The sequence below is a fragment of the Mustela lutreola genome, chromosome 4, assembly GCF_030435805.1.
Source record: "Mustela lutreola isolate mMusLut2 chromosome 4, mMusLut2.pri, whole genome shotgun sequence".
In the NCBI taxonomy this organism is placed as follows: domain Eukaryota; kingdom Metazoa; phylum Chordata; class Mammalia; order Carnivora; family Mustelidae; genus Mustela; species Mustela lutreola.
In genome coordinates this window covers 74667599-74690634 of record NC_081293.1, presented here as the reverse complement: position 1 = coordinate 74690634, position 23036 = coordinate 74667599, and the positions used below count along the sequence as shown (strand labels likewise).

At 47.3% G+C, this 23036-nt stretch overlaps 1 long non-coding RNA gene across 2 annotated transcripts; it reads right to left on the bottom strand.

Annotated features, from left to right (window-relative positions):
- Positions 1–305: 305 nt before the first annotated feature.
- LOC131828974 (uncharacterized) lies at positions 306–18802 on the bottom strand. Of its 2 annotated transcripts, XR_009352639.1 has the most exons (7): positions 18606–18798; positions 7049–7167; positions 6014–6178; positions 4662–4905; positions 4053–4272; positions 2961–3152; positions 306–1313 (listed from the first exon to the last, which is right to left on the bottom strand). It is a non-coding gene; the product is annotated as an uncharacterized LOC131828974 (long non-coding RNA). The 2 variants fall into 2 exon arrangements; XR_009352638.1 differs by having other exon boundaries at positions 4053–4905; positions 18606–18802.
- Positions 18803–23036: the final 4234 nt, after the last annotated feature.

The following is a 23036-nucleotide window of genomic DNA, read 5'->3' as shown; positions in this document are numbered from 1 at the left end:
CCAGACACCCCGCGATATTTCATTTAAATGGACTCATACATGTGGCCTCTAGTGTCTGGCATCTTTTACTTAACAATGTCAAGGGTCATTGACATGGGAGCAGGTATCAATACTCCATTCCTCTTGACGGCGGAATAAATACTTCACGGTATGGATATCACACTTTTCATTTCTTCGTTCATCAGTTGATGGCCATTTGGCTTGTTCCTACTTTTTGGCTGTTATAAATAATGCTGCTACGAATGTTTGTGTTCAAGCTTTGGGGTGATCGTCTGTTTTCAATTCTCCTGTGTATATACATAGAAGTAGAAAGGTTGGGTCATGTGCTAACTCCATATTTCACCTTCTCAGTAACTGCCAAATTGGTTTTCCAAAATGGCCGTACCATTCAAGGTGCCCGCCTGCCATGTATAAGGATTCCAATTTCGTTACGTCCTTGCCAACACATGCATGCTATTGTCTGTCGTTATTATTATTGTTGTTATTGCCATCCTAGTAAATATAAAGTGTATCTCATGGTGCTTTTATTTGCAATCTCCTGATGACTAATCATACTGAGCAGTTTTTTTCATGTGCTTCTTGGCTACTTTTGTATTTCGTTTGGAGATATGTTTATTCAAGTCTTCTGCCATTTTTATTTGGGTTGTCTTTCTCTTGTTGAGTTGTAAGAATTCTTTACATATATTCTAGACAGTAGGTCCTTTTTAGATATATGGTTTGCAAATATCTTCTACCATCCCATGGGTTGTCTTTTTGCTTTCTTAAAGATTTTCATTTACTTATTTATTTGAGAGACAGTGAGTAAAAAGAGAAAGAGAGCACAAGTGGGGAGGGGAGGGAGGCAAAAGGAGGAGCAGGCTCCCCTCTGAGCCTGGAACCTGATGCGGGCTCAATCCCAGGACCTTGGGTTCGTGACCTGAGCCGAGGGCAGACGCTTAACCAACTGAGCCGCCCAGGCGCCCCTCTTTTTGCTTGCTTGATAGTGTCCTTAAAGCACGAAACTTAAAGTTTGATGAAATCCAATTCACTCTTTGGTTCTTGTGCTTTAATGGGCCACATCTAGGAAATCATTGCCTAATCCAAAGTCACAAAGATCTACATGCTAAAAGTGTTTGAGAGTGTAATCATTTTAATGTTATATTTATATCTTTAACCAATTTTTTAAAAGATTTTATTTATTTGTTTGTTTGTTTGTTTACAGAGTGCATGAGTCAGGGTAGGGAAGGAAGGAGAAGGAAAGGGAGACTCTGAGCAGACTCCGTGATGAGTGCAGAGCATGACACGGCTCAATCTCACGACCCAGAGATCATGACCTGAACGGAAATCAAGAGTTGTATGCTTCACAGGACTGACCCCCCGGGCGCTCCCATCTTTAACTAATTTTGAGTTAACTTTGTATACAGTGTGAGGTAGAGGTCCAAATTCATTCTTCTACGGGTGGATATTCAGTTTCTCAAGACCATGTACTAAAAAGATGACCCCCACCCCGACCCCCTGCCGAATTGTCTTAGCAAGAAGAAACATTTCTGAAACAACTCTGATGGACAACTCCACCACGGTGAGGGCAACCAGGACAGGGTCCGAGCTATGGACGCCAGCGATGCCAAGATTGGCCGGGCTTTTTCTCCCGGTACCCATTATGTGAAAGTTCCATGAGCACCATGCCAGTTCCCCTCTTTCTATATATAGCAGTGGTTCTTAATCTTGTTTAGCGTAAATAAGCCAATGAAATTGTGGACTCTTTTCTAGACATAATGTTCTGCTCAAAATGCTGAGAGGTTTACAGGCATCTCTCCATGCAAGAAGCCCGTCCATGGACCCTAGGCTAAGAGTCCTTGCTCTACTCTCCCTTCCTCGGAGTTCTCCTACTGAGGAGACTCCAGGCAACACCCCACAGTGTTGTTTTGTTTATTTGCTTTTGTGTAGCTCCAGTCTCTCCTTTGACTTGCATGTTTCCACCAAACTCCCAAATATGTGTACGTACTTCCTGGACATTCAAACTCAGCACATCAACTCGTCATATTACCCCCCCCCCAACCCAGCTCATACCCCAACTTCCCTTTCTCTGGTCACTGCACGGCTCTTCCCATCACCCAGGCTCAAATCTCAAAATCATCTTCACTTCTTCTTCCCCTCACCACCCCTCCCCCACCAAACCATGAGTCTCCGGGTTGTGTAATTGTCCCTTCACCCTGACAGGCCATGGGTATCCTTCCAGACCTAGCAGGTGCAGGGCAGGAGTCGGCTCTGGTCTTGTGTGCTTCTTGCCTGCACGTTCTGATTTGTTAGTGCACCAGATCTGTCTGCCGAGGGAAGATTCTGAGCATTTGGCTCTCTGGCTTGGAAACACTCAGTGGTTGGTCCTGCTTCTCCAGAGGACAGACCCTCTTGGTCAGGAATTCAAGCCCATCTGCCCTCTGACTCCAACCAACCAACTGGACTCACCTCCCAAGTACCCCCAGAACAGACCTTACCTAAGTGTAAGGTCACAAGTGTCACCACCGACACCCTCTGTCCCTTGTCTCTATCACCACCCTGATACCAATCTTAGAGCTAACCCTGCAAAGCCTTGAGCCCAGACCTGTCATGGCCATCTCCACGAAGCCTTCCTGACTGCCCCTGCCTCTCAGCTCCTATAGGAATGTGCTCATTTCACACGACCTTTTCAGGAGGCATCTTAGCACATAGCCTGGCATCATGAACGAAATTTAATGATATTGGGGCCACACTCAACAGTGATTGTCGTGCGGGAACATGAATCAGAATCACTTGGGGAACTTTTTCAAAATACCCCGCTTGAGACCTAGACTTCTACGTTGTGAAAAGGAACCATCCACTGATGATTGTGATATACATCACAAATGAAGAACTACTCGTCCAATTAACAAAACTGGCAGTACTAATGACGGTTGAGATGCACCGAACATTCACTGTGCACCAGGCATGGCGTACGCACTCACCTCATTGCATCCTCCCAGAAACCCTAGGAGGTAGACGCCGTTGTTTTCCCTTTCTTCAGATGAGGAAACCAAGAATTGAAGATGCTAAATCATTTGCCTACAGTGGGCCATTTAAGAATCAGTGAATCAGCTGAAATAAAGTTCCCTAAAGGACACTTAACAATCCGTGTGTGGGATTTCACAGTGATTTTCCTGGAAAAAAAAATCTATGTTCTGATTTAGTAACTCTGGGCCAGTTTCTGCTTTTCCCTAGCTTTGTGACCTTGGGAAAATCACTCACCCTCTCTGAGCTTCTGTTTCTTCTACAATACCCACTACTGCAGGGAGATTAAAAGAACAAAGTCGTGGAGAAAACAAAGGGCCTGCACAGAGTGCGTGCTCAGGTTATCTGTAATACCACGGTAACTACCTTTGTTCAAATATGTGCCTCAAACAAGGGCAGTCCTTTGCTCCAGGCACCCGTGGGGGCTGAGCAGCACATCTGGGACATAGACATACAGGAGGACACACGGGAGACTGGCCCTAGGTCTTAGGGGCTAGAATTAATAAATAGATCTTTGCTCAGGCGCCTCCAAGTGTGAGGCCCTGGAATGCAGAAGTAAACAGATACGGATCCTGGCCTCAGTGTTCATGTGATTTACTATTTTTTTTTTTAAAAGATTTTATTTATTTATTTGACAGACAGAGATCACAAGTAGGCAGAGAAGCAGGCAGAGAGAGATGAGGAAGCAGGCTACCCGCCGAGCAGAGAGCCCGATGCGGGGCTCGATCCCCTGACCCTGGGATCATGACCTGAGCCGAAGGCAGAGGCTTTAACCCACTGAGCCACCCAGGCGCCCCGTGATTTACTATTTTGATTACTGAGTTATGGACCATTCCATCCACGGGCAGGGGGTTGTCCACTGGCCTGGAGGCCCGTGAGTTTTTGAGGAACTGCCTGCATTAGGATTTTCCAGCCTGATTTTAGCGGTGGCCCGTTTTCGCAACACGAGGTCTCCCTCCCAGACAGCGAAGGCCTGGAGGGTGACAGCCTGGATGGCTCCCAACGCCGGCCAGAATCTCGCCATTCCCGAACTTCCCTTTGACATGAACCTTACAGGGTCCAGTTCCGCTTTCCGTGCCTCCCAGCAGCACTTCGGGACGAGGAAAGGGGGTGGTTCTGCATTCTCGGGCCACGATCTTCTGCAGCAGGAGCACTGAGCTCGTGCGGCCCGCACCCAACTGCAAGCGCGATTTTCACACAACCCAGCCGGGGCTGTATCTGCGCGTTCTTTCCCACACACGCGGGGAGGCGGGAGCTGCTACTGTCAGCCTACAGATGAGGAAATGAGCCTCAGAGAGTCTGTCTAATTTGCCCAAGGTCACACAGCCGAGGAGCTCTGACACTGAACTTCTGGGGAGGCTCTTTAAAAGGGAATAGACAGGAGCCCCTGCCTGGGTGGCTCAGCCCACCTGCTTTCCGCTCAGAGCATGATCTTGGGGCCCTGGGATGGAGTCCCATGTCAGCCTCCCTACTCAGTGGGGAGTCTGCTTCACTTTCTGCCTGTCTGCCCCTCCCCTGCTTGTGTGGGCTCACTCTCTCTCTCAAATAAATAAAATCTTTAAAAAAAAAAAAAGAAAGAAAGAAAGAAAGAAAAGAAACAAAACAGAACAGACAGCAGAAGTGGGGAAGTGCCTTGCTCTCTTCTTCCCACTTCTCACCTGGAATGCAGACCCTGGGGCCTCAGTGTACCAGGCATCTTGTAACCTTGAACTTGGAAGCAAGGCGGGAAGGATGGCAAAGCAGAAAAACAAGAACAGCCCAGGCCACTGATGTCTTCATGCGACAACAGACCAGCTCTGAGCAGCCCACCTTTGGTTTCGTTTTGTTCTTTTCATGTGCTGAAGATACTAGACTTAGGTCTCTGTGTCTGGTAAGCTGTTCTTAGCTGCTTGCCAGCACCACCTAGAATTGCACAAAACTGGCAATACTCACCAACAGGGACATGGGTTAGCACATGATGTCACGTCACTGTCATTGTGCCCAGGAGTCACTCTCTTCATTCCCAAGAGGAGCTTGGGAATGCTCCCCTCTCCCACGAAAGCCATTAAAGTGACAATTACAAAGAACACGGCTGCAAAATCTAGGCCCCAGACACACCTAGTTTCCCCCACACTATGCTTCTGCTCGTGCAGAATGTCTGCAGTTGGGGGAGAAGGTTAAAATCTAATGCACGCAAATAATCGTAGAAATTGAAGCTGGCCGAATCATGGCTGATTTTTTAAGCCTATTCTCAAAATTGTCTTCAATACTGTAGCTTTGTCCTTTAGATGAAAGGATGAAAAAGCGTGTTTTCAATGCTGGGCATTCCACAGCAGCACCTTTGTTTTTCCGTTAAACATACTCATGTTGGCCCAGGGGACAGAAGGATCTATAGGCATAGAGCATACCAGGCCATCTCCGCCTATGATGTAGTTTTAGTAACAGGAAGAATTATGACCTAGAGTCATTTCTCAAAACAAAAGCGGAGAAGCGAGAACATCTGGTTGAGTTTGGTAAATTCCTCAGGTTTTCTGGGGAGGGCTCTGGGTAGACGGGCAGCGGGCAGGCCTGGACTCCCTGGGCAGTGAGCCCACACCACAGGGGCGGCCTCCCCAGCCCGCAGGCCTCCTCCCAATCAATCCACATGTGAGAAATGGGGCTGGTGTTCCACGCCCATCCCGTCAACTCCATTTCTCACTTCCCCGTGGTGCAAATGCTCATGCGGGACAATTCAGGGTTCCGTAGACTGACACACACACACTCTCTCTCTCTCTCTCTCACTCTCTCTCTCTCTCAGATGGCGTTTCTAATTTCCCACGAGAAAGCACGCCATTTGACACATTTGACACTCACACCCTTTCTGAATGTATCACTCCATGCCATGGACCTCTCGGGGGATGCGCCCTTGCCCTCTTCCAGCAAAGGAGCAGGTGGTTGGAGTCAGGAGAAAACACCAAGCCTAAGTGAGTGTTTCAGTAGAAGAAAGGAGAAGGGTGGAAGAGGGAATGAAGGGAGGCAAACGGGCATGCACCTGTTGACCCCAGAACGGGGGCCCTAGGCCGTCCTGAGCCGGAGCTCACACTCTCAGCCAGACTCCTTGGCAGGACAGGTCCCGGCATTCTCTCAATCACACAGATGAGTTGGTCGAGGCTGTCTCCGCTCACCGACCCGTCAAGGTCACACCGCTAGGAAATGTCTGCAGAAACAAGGGAGTACAGCTGTTTGACTCCAGAGCCCGTGGTCTTTCCTGGACATTTGCAATGGTCTCCCCAGCGAAATTCCAGTGTATTATATAGCTTAGGTGACTGACTTCACTTAGGTAAAGAAATACACTGTATGTAGGTAAAAGGAGGAAAGCCACAGAACCAGAGGGGGCAGCACAGCACAGAGGACTCGGAGCCAGATTGACGTACAGACCCCAGCCCTGTGTGACCTTGGGTGAGTGTCTTAATGTCTCTGTGCCTTGGGCTTTCCATCTGTAAAGTGGGGATGAGAACATGGTTACCTATAGAGGAGAAGGGAATGAGAAGTAGCTGGAAGACACATGAAACACCACCTTCGAGAGAAGACTAATTCTTCTCAGGAGATCCCGAAGGCAGCAGGAAGAAGCGGCAAGGGGAGCAGGGTGGATTCTGGTTGGAAAAGTTGGGGGAAGGCTGGTTTAGGGGAGGGGCAGCTGGCACTCAGCGACTTGACATTATTCTGATCGTGCCGTGTCTTTTTGCTCAGGGTTTCCAGAAAGTCGAGTGGATTTTTCCACTGGTAACTTGCACATTGTTCCCACGATTACAGCTTAAAGTTGATGAGTAATATTTAGAAGTAGAAGGCTCTCCACTTCCAGTTCCTCTCACTGGAATGGGATGTGGGCAAGTTAATTAACCTGTCTGGGTTGAGCCTTGCTTTTCACCAGATGGAGAATCAGGCAGAAAATGAGTACTTGTTACAGCCCTTCAAATATAGCCCATAACAGTTTGCTAGAAACATCAGTTCCAACCTCCTCCCCCCACCCCCCACCCCGAAAAATCACAATAATTATCAAATCCAACAGTTAGACGTATTTACTCACCATTAGAAACCAGAGGACCAAACAAGTCATTTCTGCCTGCGTGGTGAGCCCGCCAGTCTGTGAATCCCCAAAATGCAGCAGAAAACCGGGAGGCCAGCTACCAAAATTGCACGGGATACCTGCAGGTGGGAAAAATGGCCAGATCTGTAAGAAGGTATCTTGCTTTACCCAGGATGAGGTGCTCAGGGGAAAACAGCAACGTGATTAATCAGAAAGGCTGGAAGCCAGCCTGACCCCGCTCAGGCAGATTTCAGGGAAGAGCAAAAACAAAAAGAGAGAGAGTTTACCAACATCACAATAAGAGGTACTTGATTTTAGAATGAAAGACAGTTCTTCAAATGGAATAAGTTTAGTGATGTGAAAACCTCACTACCTTGCCCTTCCTGGTCTCATTTCCTCCTGCCTCTGTGGAAACACAGTCCTGTCCAGGCACCAGTCCAAGGGACAGGATTTGGGAAAGGCTTCTTCTGGCTCTCCCATGTGACCCAGAGCCGATCACTCCACCTCCTCGAGGTGCAGTTACTGTCCCTGGAAGGGGAAGAGCGTGCACTCTCTGGGCCCAGCCCACGGGACCGTGGTCGGAGACGCGGTAACACACACACACACACACACACACACACACACACACTCCAGTGCAGGAAAAGGGGAAGAATAATAGATATGTTCAGGATTGTTATTCTTTCTCAACATAGTCCCAAACTCCCACGATGACATGATTTCACTATAAAATCATTCATTTCAAAGACACAGCCAATGCCAGCTGCTCACACATTCTCTCCTTTAAGAAAATCAAACCCGAACTGATGGGGCAGTGTGGAGATTAGGAAGCTGCATCCCCAGTGGAGGCACATCCCCCGAAATTCCTCAGGAATGGAGGCATGTCTGTTTCCGTCTGTCCTTTGATTCTGGGCTGTTTGCATCTGAACCAACGCACATGGCTGGACGTGCCTTCACGACCACGGGTAAGGATTCCCGCAGAAGTCCCGCAGACTCGAGGGCCAACAATGTACGGACCCCGTATTTGACTCCTCTGTGGACCCTCATTGGGAACCACGCCGGGGAGGGAACGGGGGCTCGGGGAAAGCCAACTACATACATAAACCCCACACTGGGGGCCCTGGGGAAGCATCTGTCAGCTCACAGCCTTAGCGCCCTCACCGGGAAACTGGGAGGAAAACTAATTTCTGGGATGGTTAGGGAACATCCAAGTGAATCCACTTCGGGAAAATGGTCTGGCAGTTCCTTTAAAAGGGAAACAGGATCCCCACAGAACCCAACAGTGCCCTCCTAGATATAGACCCAAAAGAGTTGAAACGTCCATTCACGCAAAAAGCTGTGCACAAATGTTCATAGCAGCCATTGTAGATAATAACCAGAAAGTGTAGGTAGGGGCACTGGGGGCTCATTCGGTTAAGCGTCTGCCTTTGGCTTGGATCCCAGGGTCCTGGAATCGAGCCCCACATCGGGCTCCCTGCTCAGTGGGGAGCCTGCTTCTCCCTCTCCCTCTGCTGCTCCCCCTGCTTGTGATCACTCGCGCTCTCTCTCTCAAATAAATAAATAAAATCTTTTAAAATTGTAACAAAAAGTGTAAATAACCCAAATGCCCATCAGATGGTGAGTGGATGAGGAAGACGTGGTCAGTCCATGCACCAGAACGTCACTCGGCAGTGTAAGGAGATGAAGCCTGATTCACACCACGACGTGGATGGATGGACCATCCGAAAGCAGCCAGACACAACAGGTCACATACAGTCTGATTTTGTTACATGAATTGTCCAGACTAAGCAAACCCATAAAGAAAATAAGTAGAGTAGTGGTTGGGGGGTGGTAAGAGAACAGGAATCAGAACTGACTGTTAATGGATATGGGTTTTTTTGGGTTTTGTTTTTGTTTTTGTTTTTGTTTTTAGGGTGGCGGAATGTTCTGGAATAAGACAGCAGTGACGATTGCATAGCCCACTGAGTATATGAAAAACTGCTAATGTGCCTACATTAAAAATCATGAATTTTATTTTACGTGAATTATATATCAATGTAAAAAAATAACTTAAGTATAAAAGGCTGTAAGAAACAGGAAAGTTAGGACTGATAAGTGGCATTGCATTTTATTGAATCAACCTTTAAAAAAATGAGTTCCAAGTTTGCCTCCTCATCTTCAAAAAGAGCTTTTGCCTGCCAGAGCCACTTAAGTAAATGTGTGTCAGTACATTTCTTCCACGGCACCTGGTGGATAATACGCACTTAACAAACGGAGAATGAATGAGTATATATGAGAACCTCACAATCAAATTCCCAATAGATGAGGTTTTTAAAAATACTTGATTTTAGGACATAACAGAAAAGCCTAGTGCACATTGCTCCCCAAACCATAAAGTATCAGGATAGTGGCCCAGCTAAAAACTAAATAAACACCAGCATCCTTGACAGGGCCTTCTACAGTCCTAATATCACAGTGTCTTAATGAACTACTTGAATCCGTAATTTCTAAATGTGGAGATGCCTACAGTTCTACCAAGGGATGTCTTAAAACCTAAAAGTTCTCAAAATAAAATCAACCAGATTTCCTTGCTGGTAAAGCCAATCTGTCCCTGCAGCACACTTAGGTAGAGAAGGGCTTAGTGCCAAGCAGGCAAACTATATAGCCAGGAATAGAAACTCCTAAAAGATCTGGAATAACGATATTGAAAGGACTGAGCCTCGGGAACAGTTCCAATGGCCCATGCATTGTGTTTCTGATGGATATCTGACTGGGACTTCCCGGGTCCCCCAGCATTGAATAACGCATATAAACCAAATCCTACATTTATAGAGGAGGAAATCAAGACTGAGAGACATAAAGGGACCAGTCCAAGACCACCCTGCTGATGAGGGTCCAAGTAGAGCCGAGAACCCAGGTTTTTGGACTTCTGGTTTTGTCTTTTCCTGCGGCTAGAATTCTACACATTATGGTCTTCTCAAACCACCTGGGACGTGCTGAAAAAATTGGGGAATTCTAATGTGACTAAGGTGACCATAATGGGTTTCCTCCAGATTCACGAATTTTTTCAATACTGTAAATTAAGGTTTGGCCCAGTGTCAGCAGGAAAAATATCTCCTGCTTGCCTATAGGCTCCTCACCCTTTTGCTAATGCTTGGAACCGTCTGCAAAGGTGTGAGTCTTCCCATAAATTTAGCTCTCCCCTTCCGATGGGCAAATTCATCCCTGGACACACACTCTAGTGAATGCCACTCATTCTTCGAGTTGGTGAGGGCGAGGAGAAAAAACCCGCTTTGACTTCCAGCTTTGCCAAGAACAAGTCATATAATTTATAGCAGAACTAAGGAAGGTATAATCTGCAAATTGGCTGTGTATTTATTTTTCTAAGACATAAGTGAAGTGTTCTTGGGAGGTAACACCACATGGCAAAGTGTTCGCTCTACTGGAGGCAGATGGGGGAAAAAATAACGCCTTACAGAGAAACTCAGTGTGGAGGACAGCGCTTGGTTTTGCCTTTCCAGTACCTATTTTGCATTCTTTTGATACCTTTCTTTGCTAACTTTCCTTCGGAGAACACCAGCCCCTCTCAGTCCATGAAATTCGGACAGGACTGAAATCTACCACCCCCTCCCCCACCAACTGTGACTGAGACTTGAGCAACCGGAAATGTCCACCCCCACAACTGTAATTGGGGCGGGGATGGCCACATAGGAAAAATAAGCCAGTGAGATCGTACCACTGAACTTCCACTGGCCATTCTGGAATAGAAAGTTCTATGGGCACGGAAGTCACCCCCTGTGATAGCCACTGGAAGTTGCCATCTGGAGAACCTAACTGCAGGTGCTGGCAAGGGAGGCAAGAGGGAACCTTGGTGGACACCTAAATCCTGCCCTACCTGAAGCTTGCAAGATCTGTGTGGGCTTTAGTTATATCCGACCTTTAAGCCTACGTGAACTTCAGTTCATTTTCTGTTATTGGCCATGCAGACAGACCATACTACCTGGTAGTTAACAAAGACTCACAACTCACAGAAACTAAATGTGACTCCTGGTTCAGCCACTCTCTAGATACGAGACATTAACCAAGGTATGTCAGCTCAGTTTCAGTTTGATCATCTGCAAAATAAGTATCAGTTGCTGGGAGCAATGAGTCAATAATCTACCTAAAGCGTGTGTTAAAGTTGCTGATGTGTGGTTGGGGTCCAGCAGACTGGAGCTCTAATTTTTTAACGACCAAACTATAATAAAAGCAACCTGATGCCCACTCTTGCAAGATTAAAGTTCCTACAGTATTATTTCATTTCTACTAAGCCTCACTGGTATGTGACAGAAACTTGGTTTTTAAATAGCTAGTCAGAAGGAGGCACAGGAATGGATCTGAATGTCACAGTTATCGTATTTGCTCATGTGCCCGAAAACTTTGAAATAACATAGAAGAAAACTCTCAAGGTAGTCTACTAAGAGATAAAGATATCTCTAATAGAGCCCATGCTCTACTTGGCGACTACGTTCAAAAGAAAAAGAAGCAAAACCAAATCTTTAAACCGAGGCATGAAAACTCCCGGAAGAAATGGCAATAAAATGAGAGAACAATAGTGAATATTGCCTGACAGTTAGATTTTTCTTCTGTTTTTTTCTTTCTTTTGCAGGTATGTTTCCATGAGCATTGACGATGCTGTTTGGAAGGCTTTATTGTCTGTAGGTGCTCAGGCCACATCATTAGGCTTTTGAGATGTTGGTTTAAGAACTGCAGATGACGGGGGGATGCCTGGGTGTCTCAGTCCGTGGAGTATACAACCCTTGATCTCGGGGTCATGAGTGTGAACCCCAGGTTGGGTGTAGAGATTATGTAAAAATAAATAAATAAAAGACTTTTTTTTTTACTAAACGGAGAATCACATTAGAGTTATTCGAAGTAGGAGAGCCAAAAGAGATCACTTTATCCAACTCTTTCATCTTACAGAAAAAAAAACTTTCCTAAGACCACCTAGCTGGTAGCCTTGAAATTATAACCTGGCCTTCCTACTGATTCAGAAAATTTCTGGAGGGAGACACGAGTGACTGGACCACCTCCCCCAGCTTGATTCCACTAATCTTCCAAGGACCCATTTGCCTATCACCTCCTCCAAAAAACTTTCCCTGGGCAACAGCTAGAAATCCTCCCAACTTTCAATTTCCAGAGCCCCCAACGTTTACTTTTATTTTTGCCATTATTACTCTCCAGGTGTGCTAATGTCTTCTTTATTAGACAGTAAGTTCATTGAAAGGAAATTCCGGTCTTTTTCATATCTGTACCCAGAACACTGGACACCATGCTTTGGAACATAGTAAACACTTGACATAGGGTTGCTGAAAACCAGGCTTTTACTCTGTTTGGGGACCTGTTGAATCCAATTGGCTTCATTTGGAAATAAAACTGAATTGCATAGCCAAATTCATTGCCATAAGGAAGACAGTACTTCCTAGCCCTGTTGGGCTAAGAAGGGTCTGTACGACTAGTTGTGGCCCAAGGACTGTAGCAGAAGTGACGTGGGTCACTTTCATGAGGGCACCGTGAAAAGCCCTCCTGAGAACCCCCATTTTATCTCTCCTTGCCTCAGTGTCCCAGACGCCGCGTGCTGAGTGTAGGGGGCGTAAAAGGAAGCCGTCATCACACAGACAGGAGGAACACCTCAGAGCCACGGGACTTACATCGGGCTTTGTGCGAGCAAGGGAAATATCTTTGCTACATCAAGTCACCAAAATTTGGGGGTTAATTTGTTGCTGCAACATCATCTAGCCCAACTAGAGAATCACCAGACTAAAACACAAACTTTGTGCTAGGTATTTCTGGTGGTAATCCATTCTTCCTTTCTTTCTTACTACTAAAATCTTGGACATGTGCCTAGGTGAAAAAATGACATGACATATCACCCACATGTGACCAACAAGATAAAGTAGAACTTAATATATGAGTTTTTCAAGAAGTCCTCCCTTCTCTTTCCTGATAAGAACTCATATTTAATGACTGGTGCTCCAGCAGCCACCTTCGTTGATGAGGCGTCCTTAACCATAGACGTCTCCATCTAATGGAGCAGAAAGATAGAATGAACCTGGTTTCCTGATGACACCGTGAAGTTTCTTACTAAGCAAAGACTGCCCTGTCTTTGTGGTTTTAGTTAAGAGAATTAAACACTTACTTGCTTAAGCAGGGTAGCTAGATCTCTACTAGCAAACAGATATAATTCTCGATTGGCACAGACCTCATGCTGGAGATTCCAAAATAGTATCCCCATACTGGACAGTAAACAAAAAAGAAACAAGGGGCCAGGAGAGGAATAGTGTTCCATTCCATTCTGCTTTGATCTTCTGAGAAACTGAAGAAACACATGTGACCTCTGGTGAAATCTTTTCTAAAAAATGCTTTTCTCACATGAGCAAATTCTGAAAGAAACAGAACCTAAGTTATATTTTCCCAACATAATTCTAAGTATCTCAACTGGGAAAACACAAGAGTGATAAGGCTTATTCAATGCTAAAAGGTAAAAAGGGTAAAAGTGATTTGGTGTTTCACAGGATTAAGAAAAACTGTAAATGTGAGGCATTCTTCGAGCAGCTGCATTCTGAGAGACTGGGGGAATTAAAACATCGGAGACCTTAAAAGCAGGTTCAATGAAACATTTTTTATTATTATTCTTAGTGCTCAAGATTCGCTCAGGAACCTGTCCATCTTTAATGAAGTTTTATTATCAAGGGGTCTGCTATTACTTTAATAAGAACTGACACAAAAAGTACAACTGACTCCAAAGAGAAGTCTCCGTAATATTCAGAATTACTGAGAGCATCTTTCTTGCCTGCCATTCCTTCTGGACCCAAATGTTAGCTCGCTTCATCTCCACTACACTCCTCTCCGAATTGGGATTTTTATAAAACACAACAAAAGTGAATTTTTCAAGGGATGCAACCACTCCCCCATCAAGTTTGCCTCTTCAAAGAGATGCTTAAGAACCATGAAAATTGGCACGTGTGGTCATGGGTATGAATTCCACATTTCTAAGCTTCACAGCTCTGTTCTCCATCAGGCTAGGAGATGTTACCTTCCTTCATTGCCAGTGGGGAACCCCAAGCAGCAACATCAAGCATTCCAGACCACCTGCAGGAGAGAAAACTACCCGGGACAAGGAGCCCATGCCCAAAAGAAAAGATTTCATTAGCGGCCTTGAAACAGAACCAACAGGCGTATTCATTTCCAGAGTGAAATGTCCCAGGGAGGCTTTTCATCTCTTGGTTTTCCTAGAAAACATGGTAACTCGTGCATGCGCCCTTTTACCCGCTACCCTCTCAGTCATCCAGAGCCGGGCTTACAACCAAGCAGCAATTATTTTAAAATCTTCTCTGACTAAATAGGACACAATGTCTTTTCACCTGGAACTGTGTTATTGCTAAAATAATCCTCATTTTGATACAGAGTACCGCAGATCACAAAGGCTCTAAGTTCCAGGATCCGTGTAGAAATTGGAAAGACTTGGGGGTCTTCATAGTTTTTAGACCCAACCCCAGATTGCCTAGAAGTGTCACCAGTTAGGAATACAAACAGGCCTGGATTTCCCTGATGGCAGCTCCGATCAGGCTGTCCAAACCCCTGAACCTCCCTTAGCATGGATTTGTTCACATGGAAGATGGAGGTGATGGTCCCAGACTTCTGCGGGGACTCCGAGCGTCAGACAAGGCAGTGCCTGTAAAGCATGTCACGCAATGCTCGGCCCATAGTAAGGCAGTTGATAAACATGAGCCATCGTTGAAGTATTCCTCGTTCCCTTGAGCCGTCAGAAAACTCCGGGAAGAATCACGGGAGGACAAATCCAGAAATTCTTGGAATTATTGCCAGACGCAGATACTAACCGGGGCCTCTGTGGGTTTGGGCCATTCTGAGCAGCTACTCTCGGTCCAAGTGGGGAAGCCAGGCACGCAGCCTGCAGATCTGGGCTTGAAAAGGTCCATCCACAGGAATTTAAAACTACAATTGGCAGACTGATGCCTATTTTGTGTCTGTACCCACCATGCCGCCCAGAGTGACTAAATCCTTTACAATAAACTGTTCCAGATTGCAACCTTTTATCCCCTACCAGACATGCATAAAAATGAATCCATATGTGTATGTTAAGTAGCAGTTCCAAAAATAACGGTGACTTTGGATATGGTAAAGATGATGAAAAGAGAGAGATGGTCCTGGAGTGGAAGGTTAAGGAGGCATTCACTGTGGAAAGAAGATGTGACCAGGGTTCTGAGGGATGAATAGGAGTTAGGTAAGTGAATGAGAGAGGAGATGCCTCGGGTCTCGAGGAACGTGACAAAGCCACAGAGTGGGAAATGAGCGAGTGGGGACAGAGCGGAGAGGCTATGTAGAGCAATACAGTATGGGACGAGTTCAGGGGTGGAGCTTGAGCTGGGCACCACGGAGGAAGAACGGGACCTCCTGGGGTCACGCTCATCTTTGTCTCTCCAGCCCTGCACGTCGTGGCACAGTGGAGCGCTCAGTAAGTACCAGTGAATGAATCCCTAGATCCGCAAAGGACCTAAAGCAGCATTTGCAGAGATTTCTCTGGCTGGGCGCATCGGAGGACAAGGATTTGAGGCTGGTAGAACACATAGAAGGTTTCTGCAGAGTCTGCTACCCCCTCTCCCCAGGGTGGGGGTAAAGGCTTGACCTGTAGGAGAGCGGAGATGGCCGGGAAGAGGAGGAGAACAAAAGGAGAAACGTAACGACAGAAGAATTTTGGCCGCATTCGTGGAAGGAAGGCGAACTCCAGGTGCTTGATGTCTGGGGCCCGGGTGATGCCGAGACAGCAGGGAGGGCAGTGTCCTAAGAAGCAACAGCTGAGGGTGGGAACAGGAAGGCACGAGTTCCGTGTCGAGCATTCGAGGCGACGGGAGACAGCCGAGTGCCAGGGTCCCGCCCTCACCTGGAGATAGGCTAGGAACGGATTCATACGGATGGGGTGTCCTTTAGAAGATACTAGTCATCCTCAGGCCCCAAAGCTCTTGCACTTATTTTTCTCCTTGAGACAACGTCGTGAAATTATGGTAAGCTCTTCACATAGTAGCTCCTGAAAAGCTGAGATTCAGAAAACAACCAAACAACTGTAGGTCTGGTTTCACACCGCTGCTCTCCATGAAAGCTTCCCCGAGGACTGGGGGAGAGCCTCGTGCCCCAAACGCAGCCACAGCACCATGGCCTGGATGTGGGGCCCTGTGATCTGCAAGGTTGCTTTGTTCTTCGTGTCATTCTGACCCTCACTGGAGCTCAGGAGTCACTGGCACAGGAGAAAGGAAGCGTCTGGCTAGCCCACCTGCCCTGCCCTTCCACCTCGCCCCATGGAAAGTGTCCTAGGATAAGCCCTTCCACTGAGCACTCTGGACCCGGGAGCCCGGGGTGCAAATCCCAGCTCTCCCTAGCTAGTGATACTTGAGGAAGACACTTAAATTCCAGTGTTTAAGTCCCTCCAGCATGTCCTGATCTAAAACAGGGGAATGGGAACAGCACGACTGCAGGGGGCGCCTTTGGGGATTATGTGCATTAACATATCCACAGAATAAACGTTCTGGACTCTGTCACTATGGACACTTAGCCTAGGTCACTGTCTGCTGTAGGGTTGTCCTGTGCCTTGTCCTCGGACACTTAGCGGCATCCCTGGCCTCTACCCCCGAATTGCTGAGACTACTTCCTCCCCAGAGTGACAGTCAGAATGTCTCCAGAGCATGCCAGATGTCCCCTGAAGGAGAAATCACCCCTGGCTGAGAACCACCTATGCAAAACAGTGCTAGCTCTTGCGAATGTGCCAGAAGTAAGTCTGAACATGACATTCATTGGATCCTTAAGCTCCCAACAACCCAAAGAGATTGGTCTTATCTCCAGCTTTCTACCTCAAGAAGGTGAAGTTCAGAGGACTAGATACCTTGTTTAAAGTCACTCGGCCGGCTGATTACAGAAAGGACCCCCAGTTGGACCCTCAGTCTGAAGCTTTTTGGTGTTGGCATGCTGCCCAGTGGCCACTACCTTGAGAGGTGGCTGTTGGGAAGACTGCCTTTGTCGTACTTTGCTCTCTGGGTGAGAGAGATAATCCCCTAAGTATGGGCCTTGCACCATGGGAATGTACTGCCTCCTACCCTAAATCCTGAAAGCCCGCCATCTGTGGGTTTCACCCTGCACCATGCATGGGGTAACGTTGGGTTCACAGGAAGTAACACCTCCCACTCACCTTGCTGTCTGGGTTAGGGCCCTCCTCTGAACCTCCACCCACCACAGGCAGATCACCGCAGTGGCCTGTGAATGTCTTCTCCAGGGACTACATATTCCCACACTTCTGTCTCCACAACGCAAACACGGCACGCCGGGGTGGCGTGGACTGTTTCTTGAATGAATGAATTAATTAATTAATGAGTGGCCTCCCTGTCCATCGACTCTCTGAGATTTATGCATCAGGGCTGGCCTCAGCCTCACTCTTCTGTTACACAACCTCAGGGAAGGAACTGCAAACTTTGAGGGGGTGAATGCAACTGGTTTTTCCAAATTCCAGCAGCACGTGATGAAGATGGGCAGCCTGACCCCTCCGGCCGAGATCTCGGCTGAGATTATCCAGAGAACGCCTATCCGAGACGGTGCTGAGACATCAGACAGCAAAAGGACAAACAGCTGGAACCCCCAAGCATGGCTTCCCCTTCTGGGAAACTACATTTCCATGAATGGTGTCATTTACAGCTACAGAGCTCTGGCTCACAGTAATGGTGTGACTTTAGAGCCACACATCTCATTGCTCTAAGCCCCCCTCTATAAAATGGGGATCAAAATAACTACATCAGGGGTGCCTGGGTAGTTCAGTTGGTGAAGTGGCTGCCTTTGGCTCAGGTCATGTTTCCAGGGTTCCAGGATGGAGTCCCACGTGGGGCTACCTGCTCAGTGGAGAGCCTGTTTCTCCCTCTCCCTCTCCCTGCTGCCCAATTTTTCTCTTTCTGGTCAAATAAATAAATAAAAATCTCAGAAATAATAAAATAAATTTTAAAAAGTGACTACCTCATAGGGTTCTTGTGAGTTTCAAGTGCATCAAGACACTAAAATACTTAGAACAGCTCCCAGCATACGGTGAGCAGTATTATTAGTAATAATATGTGTATTGTCTTTTGCAAGAAGAAAAGATTGCTTAATGGTCATAGGATAGTAAAGCAGAAATGCGGCCAGTGCACATTTCAAAGGGACATGCTAGGTAAAGCGCACACAGGAAGAGCTCAAAGCATCATAGTGGTTTTACTCCCTGGACCACTAAGTTCATGACTATCGTAAGAACACAGTAGACATGCTTCTCTGGAAGCAAAGACAATCCACCGGTGACGCTGGACGAGGCAGACGCTGGGTAGAAGGGAGGAGAGGTAGAAGGAAAAGATGACAGACCCAATGTCACACGGAGCCAGGCCCGCCAGTGAGAAAAGGGTGTGAGATGTGATCCGTGACCCAATACTTCCTGCCACAAAGCTGAGAACCCACTTTCAGCACAGCCCGCGGGCACAGCGCCCAAGGGGTCCCCTTCTGCCCTGACATCAGGACTCACAGGTGATGCTGCCCGGGTCCAAAACAGGATCTTGGGGGCATTTCTGCTTTTAGCCCCGGTCTTCCCACAACCTGGGTATCAACTGTCAGGCAGAGCACATCCCCTCGGAAGCTGTGAATTAGAAACTTTCGAAAGATAAAGCTCCTGTGTAACCACACTACGGGTGTCGTTTCATAATTCTACACTTTCATAACCTGTGTTTCCCGGGTGTAGCTGGCGTGACGAAAGTGACATATGACTTGCTCAACACTCCTGAGGAGTCAACAAGAGGCTGGCTTAGGGGCACTGACTCTGTTTTTCAAAAATCTGCCAAGCTGCATTTCGAATCCATTGAAGAATCCAGGGGGAGGGGAGCCTGGGTGGCTCAGTCGGTTCAGCTTCTGCCTTTGGCTCAGGTCAGGATCCCGGGGTCCTGGGATCGAGCCCCACATCAGGCTCCCTCTCCCATTCCCCCTACTTGTGTTCCCTCTCCTGATGTCTCTCTTTCTCTCTGTCAAATAAATATATTTAGAAAATCTTAAAAAAAAAAAAAAAGAGAGAGAGAGAGAGAGAATCCAGGGGTTACCCTTCACTGACTCGAATTTTCTCCTGAATGTCTGTCCCACATCCAACCCTCCGCCCCAGGCCACCTCCTCCCAGGCTGCTCCCCATGCTGGCTAAGGAGAACCTCTCCCATTTCCTGCACCTGGCTCCTTCTCTGTGGGAATGCCTGACCATGTCCCGTGTCCCACTCTGTCTTATGTCTTCAATCAAACTATTTCTTCCGTGGCCTGGAAAAAGAGCTCAGGCCTCCTCTATTCTAAAAATGAAATTAAAGAAAAAACAAACCACCAAGAGAATGGCCTCAGCCCCTCTCCCTTAAGGACATGCTACTGTTCACCTCTTACCGCCTATCAGGGTTCTCAGACGCTGATCTGGGGACTGGCTCCTGCAGAGCCACCCGTGAGCAGTCTGTTTCCGGAGCTCACCTGTAGAGATCTGACTCAGAGGTCTCATGTGGGGCCTAGGAAGTCATTATTTCTCAGGTTTCCTCCAGGTGATTAGTACTTTCCACCTCGTTTAAAAACCTCTGGTCTAGGGGCACCTGGGTGGCTCCATTGGTTAAGAGTCCTACTCTTGATCTCAGCTCAGTCTTGATCTCAAGGTGCATAGAGCCTACTTTAAAAAAAAAAAAAAAAAAAAAAAAAAAAACCAACAGCAAAAATTTCCTCCCTCCATTTACGTCATCATCGCCTACTGCAAACACCTGCCAAGCTGACTGGCTCACGGCTGCTTTCTCCAGGCGGCCAATGACTTCCGTCCAAGGGTCATGTTCAGTCTTGACTCTCAAGGCTTTTTCTTGGCTTCTCAGTGGCAGCCAAGAAGGGAACATGCTCCACTTTCTTGACATTGTCTTCTGCCTTTTCTGCAGAGAGCCTTCTAGCCCCACTGTACCACCGGGGGCTTGCCACCTCCTGCCACCTCCTCGTGGGCAGGTGTAAGCCTGATTCCACTTGACGAGGCTTTGCACCTGCTCCAGCGCTCGAGAACTCATCCTGTCTTATCGTTTTAAGGAGCCTTGGAAGTGACTTCTGAGTGCACCTTTCCAGCTCAGACTGGCCCCGTGAATGAGGCAGCCCCCTTGCTGGGTATCTCATCCTTCATGCTAGCAAGTCCCGAGTCAACATTTCCCCCAAAGTAATCACCCGTCCAGAAAAATCCCCACTTCAGTCAATGGCTCCTTTGTCCAGTAATCTCTCTGGACGACCCCCCTTCCCCACGCTCTCACTCTTTTTGGATCCTTGCTTGGCAATTCAGATTTCTTACACCTCCCCTCCTCCCCCAGAGCCAGACGTGAGCTCTCTCCTCTGCCTGCCCTCCCTCCTAGCCCCATTCTCGTTTAAGCCCCAAACCTTCTACTCCTCTCACGAAGCGTTCCCCGCCCTCCGTCCACTGACCACCATTCACATGGCGAGCTCGCAGAGCCCTCACCACTTGCTGCCTGGTAATACTATTTTTCTCACCTTTGCATGAACTCTTGGGTGAAGAGGTCTTTTGAGGGCAAAGACTGTGTCTCACACCTCTTCAAAACCCCATCTTGTGCTAGTCTTATGCTTAATAACTATTACAGATCCTGTGAATGGAAACGAGAACTTTTGCCACCTAAAGAGCAATAGCAAGCCTAATTATTGGCACCAAAGGCAACGGGCTAAGGGAACGAATTCCACTCAACACCTAGGACAACTCATGGCAGAGCCTACCTGAATGCTTCCCCCTTTAGCACTCAACGAAGCTTTGTGGAATGAATGAAGTTTAAACGAGTCCCCCTGACCTCCATCCTTAACGGTTGGATCAAGCTCATTTCCTTTTGTCGGGATGTGATAGACACCCTCCAGCCCTCAGAGAACCACCTTAGAGATTACTGGACAGAAGAGCCCAGGCATTCTGCATGATTAGCAGTTGTGCCCATAACGATCATATAATCATAGAGTCTTAGCCCTTTCAGAGTCAATTTAAATTTGACCTGGGACACCCAGGGTTTTGTGTGTTGGGGTTTTTTGTGTCATTCTGTCACACTAGTTCATCCCTTTGGAGCCTGCAGACTACGTCTGTCCTCAGTTTGTCTGGAGCGATTTCTTCCTCAGAGAGCCCGGGAGTCCACAGCTGGCGAACAGGACAATGAGAGGAGGACGCCATATTTTGTTCCGTTTCGTTTTTTCCCCACAGTCATTTCCGGCTGGGGCTGAATGTACCAGGATAATCCCAAGGAACATCTGCATGGCATGGCATCTGCTCAAAGCCAAAAGGGAGATCCAAGCCTGGTCCCATCATTCTTCTTGAAACCTTTCAGTGGCCTTCCAGTTGCTCTCAGGACAAAGACGGAGCTCCTTCCCAAAGCCTTCCAGGCCGTTCAGATCTGGCCACCACTCATCCCTCCATCCTTCCTGGTGCGCCACACCCCAGCCACCCTGACCTTCCGGCACTTTCTGGAGCACACGGTCTCCTCTGCCAAGAACAGGCCCCGGTCTCCCAGTGCTGCACGGTGTAACCCCTTCCAGTCCCAAAGGAAAAATCCTTTTTTTTTTTTTTTTTTTAAAGGGAGATTTGCTAAACCCCCAGACTGGATTAGGTTCCCTAAGGATCTTGTGGAGACCTCTGCTTTTCTTCATAGATACCGTATTGTGATCAACTCATGATTTGTGAGAATCCACCGAGTGGCTACCGCTTGGAGACACAAAGTTCCATGAGGGCAGTGACCCCGCTGTCCTTTCTCATGGCTGAAGCAGTCCCGGGGCTTAGCGGGCGAGGCACAGAAACTGCTCCATAAATATTTGTTGAATGGATAAGTGGAGTAGGGGGTGGATGCAAGCTGTTTGAGTCTCATGGCGCCCGGTTTGGATCTCTGCAAGGTCCCTCTGAGGAATGCGGCTCATTCTGAGGGACAGATGGACCTCGTACAGCAGCTCTGTGAGCCGCAGAGGACAAATAATGTGTATGGACAGGGGTGCCTGGGTGGCTTAGTGGGTTAAAGCCTCTGCCTTCAGCTCAGGTCACGATCTCAAGGTCCTGAGATAGAGACCCACATAGGGCTCTCTGCTCAGCGGGGAGCCTGCTTCCCTTCCTCTTTCTGCCTCTCTGCCTACTTGTGATCTCTGTCTGTCAAATGAATAAATAAAATCTTTAAAAAAAAAATGTGTATGGACAGAGGGAAGGCCTTCTGCCCACGCAGGACTCATCAGCTCGCAGGCAAGTCCATCGACAAAGGACAGACATATGCTGCCAGCCATGGGGATGAAGGCAGGACCTCTGGAGCCCCAGCCTGGTGGCCGCCCCCTCCCAAGGGACTAGCCCTGGCCTGTCCGACAGCAGATAGTCCCTGGACACGTGTGGCTCCGGAACCCTTAAAATGCAGCCATTGTGAATGAGGAACTGATTTTTTTAAATGTTATTTTATTCTATAATAGACATTTAAAGTTAAAAAACGATCCTTAATTCAGTTAATAGAAAAAATTAAAGTTTTGGAACAGCTTGGACAGGCAAGACTCCTTTTTCAAGTGTGAGTCTTAGAAAGTCGACACATGTAAGAAAAATTTAACATCCCACTCGAAGCGTGGCATATACCAAATTTCAAAGACAGTGCCCCCCAAAAGACAGAATTTCTCATTAATAATTGTTATATTCTCTACCTATTGAAAAATGAGTTTAGAAACATTAGATCCAATAAAATGCATTCATAAAATTAAGTTAATCTGATTCTTCTTCTCTTTTCGGTGTGGCTGGGAGAAATTTATATATTGCCCCTGTGGCCCACATTGTATTTCTTTTGGACCGGGTTTCTCTAGACTGCTGATTCTAAGAAAGAAACACGGAAGAACATCTTTCTCTCAAATCAGAGCCCATCGGTTTTCTTTTTTTAAGATTTTTATTATTTATTTATTTGACACACCGAGA